General features: G+C 36.3%; 1 non-coding gene across 1 annotated transcript; it reads right to left on the bottom strand.

Moving 5' to 3' along the window:
- Positions 1-2,869: 2,869 nt before the first annotated feature.
- On the bottom strand, positions 2,870-2,976 carry LOC141635806 (small nucleolar RNA R71). The gene has a single exon (XR_012540465.1). It is a non-coding gene; the product is annotated as a small nucleolar RNA R71 (small nucleolar RNA).
- Positions 2,977-4,603: the final 1,627 nt, after the last annotated feature.

Genomic DNA, 4,603 nt, shown 5'->3' on the forward strand with positions numbered 1-4,603 from the left:
TTTATGGCATGTTTCAAAGTTTAACTATTTTTAGTCATTTAACCTCCATTTATACTATTTTTATCACATAAAAATCATAAATCATGAAATATTAATCACATTAATACAAAATTTTACATACAATACATAAAATATTCATGTGAGGTCATACTAAAAAATCATGGCTAGTAGTGAAGTTTAACTATTTTTAGTAAATAAAAGTTCATTTTACTCATAAAAATGTAATTATTTCACTAAAAATCATTAAAATAAGCAATAATCATCCATAAATCATCAATATGACCTAAAAATATTTTAAAACCAGAATATATTACATGAAAAAAAAATTTCGTGACTTTATCTAATAAATCACAAATTATTAGTTTTAATTAAGTTACTTATAACTCGGAAAAATCAAACCGATTATGTATGCAACACCAAAGCTCTTGATGCCAATTGTTAGGTTCATATACCCATTATTAGACTCATCTAATTCATTTTATAAATTACTCATTAATTTATCTGTTGGATCTAGTTGCATGCATAACAAAAGAATAAGAAAAACGGTTTCCTTACATTGAGAAAGGCACGAAATGGGCACAAGTAAACTCTCCTACCTTCACTTGTTCTTGAGCTTAAATGTAATGGATGATCCTCCAAAATCCCAAGTATTGAGGTCCTCCTCTTGTTGCACCCAAGACTTTTCCTTAAACTAATATATTAATTAACTAGTATAATATATTAGTATCCCTTAAATGTATTCTAATATTAATATATATTACTACTCTAGTAATCTTGTAATGTTATATTAGAATTTAGATGAATAACTTATGTGAAATCTAAAACTATTTTATAGAAATAAAGAGAAGCATTTTAGAGAGAATAAGAGGCAAAAATGCATGAATGAAAATAATAGAGAACCATTCTCTATGTTAAAGACGGGGAGCCGGTTTGGGGGGGGGGGGGGGAGGGGGGGTTGTGGAAGGCCTATGCATGGCCTTCACCCTTTTCCTTTTTCCCTTTTCTAAATGCATAGGTATGCAAGGCTATTGATACGTGCATATTCTATACACTTTATCTGCGGTTTTGGCACGTATTTCCATGCATAATTGTTAGCTTAAGGCTACTATTTCTCCCGAAACGGTTTACTTTGCATTTTCTATGATTTATTGTAGGAATGAGTGGAAGTAAGCTAAATCAAGCCTAATTCGTCCTCCGGAGGCAACTTCAAGGAAGCCCATAAGAAGGAGATTCAGATTCACCCACCTTGGGATGCGTGCAAAGGAGTGAAGAGCTGATTTGAAGGGACAAAAGAGCCACTGCACAGCATTACCATTCGATCGACCTCTCCCACCAGTCGATCGACCGTTGAAATCAAGCAGAAGCTGCTGTTCTGCATTTACCAGTCGATCGACCATGCTGATCAGTCGATCGACCAGTCTTCGAGCTGAGAGTTATTTCTTCGTGTTAGACTTTTAAAAGCCCAACTTGTAATTAACTTTTGGCATCTTTTTATCAGTAGAACGCAGCAACTTTTAGGTTATGCTTTTCATTATTGAAGAACTCAGTTCTTAGATCTAGCTTTGCTGACGGAAAACCTCGATTTCGATACTTTGTTCTTGAATTCAATTAGTAAGTTTTTATGCAATTCCTTTCTTCTTTTAATTCTTCTTATTTCAATTCTTGTTTTATCAATTTAATTCCAGAAATTCATCTCTTGTCCTTTGTCTTTTATTTAAATTCAATCATGTCAATCTTGTTCTTTGTTATCAATTTAGCAATTGTTTTAGTTTTAGTCATGCGTAGCTAATTGTTTCGATTGGAAATGAGGTGAACCATGGCATAAAATTAGGATTGTTTGTTAGCATGAATTCTTCCGTTTCGGTTTTGTCGTCTGTTGATATGTCTTTTTGCTATATTGAAAGATTAGTAATTAGAACTATCATTAGATTGGAATTTCTCTTAAGTGAAAGCTTTGAGAAATTTTGGGGAATTAGAAGACCGCAAGGTTAATTTGAGCATAGATCGAAAGGCTTGCTTTTACCCCCTGAGACCGTATTATAGGATTTCTGTTACCTTATTGTCCTGACCATTGCCATGGTAAACCGAATTTCCCGATCCCTTTTTTATCTTGTTGAGAAATTTCATTTTAGCATTTAGTCAATTTAGTCAAACAATCTCAAAACCCCCCAATTAATTGTTACTTTTTTTTTAGACTGAAAAATAGCAAACAAAATCAACCTTGTCTCTCTGTGGTTCGACCCTTATTATCACTAGCTATAGTTTTAGTTTGGAATTATAAATTTAATTTTGATACAAAACGACGGTATCAAATTTTGGCGCCGTTGCCGGGGAGACGGTGTAATTCTGTTTGCTTTATTTTAGTTTATTTTTCTTGTCTCAAGGAACTTTTGTTCCTTGAGACCGTTGCTTACCTTTGCTTCTAGTTTTGCTTTTGCACAATTAGAAGACAGGTTTTTTAGAGGAAGACTTGAGTACTCTCATTTTGGCAATTATGGCTACAATATATGATAATCTACAGCCAAAGGAACACCATCTTCCAAAGGGGCATCAGTTACCTACCCTTACTACGGGTAACTTCGAATATCGTTCCTCTTATATCGATTTAGTGGAGCGAAATCAGTTTGCTGGTCTACCAGATGAGGACCCCTTGAAGCATATGGAAATTTTCACAGACTACTGTTGTTCCATACCTATACCAGTTGGGGTGACTCAGGATGAAGTAAAGGGGTTGGTGTTCTTATACTCCTTGAAGGATTCAGCGCGAGATTGGTACCGCTACCTTGATAGGGTAGCAACTGGAGTCACGGACTGGACATCTCTAGCATTAGCCTTCTACAAGAAGTACTTCCCACTTTCAAAGACTGACGCCTTGAGAAGTAAAATCACAAGTTTCCAGAAAGGAGCTGATGAAGGTTTTTGCGAAGCATGGGGACGTTTCAAAAGTTTGGTCTGAGCTGTCCCTCACCATGGTTTCCAGCAATGGTATCTTAGCAACCTATTTTATAATGCTCTATATGATGATTACAAGGTCATCCGGATCATTTTGCTAATGGTAGGTTCCAAAACAATACCGGTCAAAGTAAAGGTTGGAACACTATTGAGGAGATAGCGAGTCCATAGATTTGAGTTTGGAAGTTCACGTGGAAAGTCACGAAAGCAAAGTGATGAAATGAGTGCCGTTGTGACACTTATAACTTCTATTTCTGCCCATCTCGAGAAGCTCGAGATTTCTGAAGCTTCCAAGGAGAAAGTTGAGATACATGTTCAAAACTCGGATGAGATCGAGAAGTTGAGAGAAATGGTCCAACTCCTTTTGGTTCAAGTGGCGAATATGGAAGCAGCCGGGATTGAGTCCTCAAGGAATTTTGTGAAGCAATTGGAGAATATAGAGGCTAAGCAAGTTGCTAATTCTTCAAGCAAATGTGAAGGGCCAATTGAAACGATTAATGCCATTAATCTCAGGAGTGGCCTCTCTTATGAAAGTCCCGACAAGCCAACGGAAGACTCGGGAAATGATGAAAAAGCTCGTTTAAATTCTGGTGCAAAAACGAGCTCAATTGCCAGTACTTCTGGTCGATCGACCAACATTGTCAGTCGATCGACTGAAGCGTCAGATAAAATAGTTTCTGATCAGAAACTATTCACACCCAGCACAGTCAGTCGATCGACCAACATTGTTAGTCGATCGACTGGATCACCTGACGAAATCAATTCTAAACAGGAACTGTTCACGCCCAGCCAAGTTGGTCGATCGACCACTCATATCAGTCGATCGACTGGAATCCCAGAGCAGGATGCAAATCCGTCAACTAGTTCGCATAATTCTTCACTCATTGATGATTTGACGGGGGTTTTAAACCTACGGAAGCCGAAGGTTATGTAGGGTAATATCCGTATAAAACCCCTTAAAATTAAGGACTATAACGTAATTTATCATGTGATTAATGGTCATAAACGAAAAACAAGAGAAACGATAAAAGAATAAGAATCAACCTCGGGTCCTGTGCTAAACAGCCTAAGAACAGAAATCAACGTAGATTTCCTCCTAATCGTTGCACCCAAGATCGTCTGAGACTATGCCCCTTGTTCTAGAAATTGCTCTCTGATTGCCTTGCAATATTGAGAGAGCTTTTGTGAGTTTTCTGATGTGAGATCTAGAATTTTAGAGAAAAATGCTCCAAAACCCTAATTTTTCTTCAAATGAGAATGATTAGGTCAAAAGGAGAGAAGGACTCTCCTTTTGTTTCACTCAGCCAACCGTGTGCTAAGGGAGGGAGTGGGCTTTCCACTTTCTCCTTATTTAACTCGTGGTCCAACTCGTTTTGCTAAATGTATATGACGGGTTTTAATTATAAATCGTCATCCAATATCGGATATTAAAATATCGACTAGTAACATGAATCAGTCGACATATTAATACTTGTCCGACAATGACAATATTGTATAATTAATTAATTCAATATACATTAATTAAATATAACCGTTTATATTCAATTTACGAATTAACCGCTTAATTCACCTTAGTCAGTATTATTTAATCCGTATTAAATAAATATCTCAACATCGCGTTTAACTAATTATTAGTCAATAACTCCGACTA

This window comes from Silene latifolia, chromosome Y (genome assembly GCF_048544455.1).
Source record: "Silene latifolia isolate original U9 population chromosome Y, ASM4854445v1, whole genome shotgun sequence".
NCBI classification, from domain to species: Eukaryota; Viridiplantae; Streptophyta; class Magnoliopsida; order Caryophyllales; family Caryophyllaceae; genus Silene; species Silene latifolia.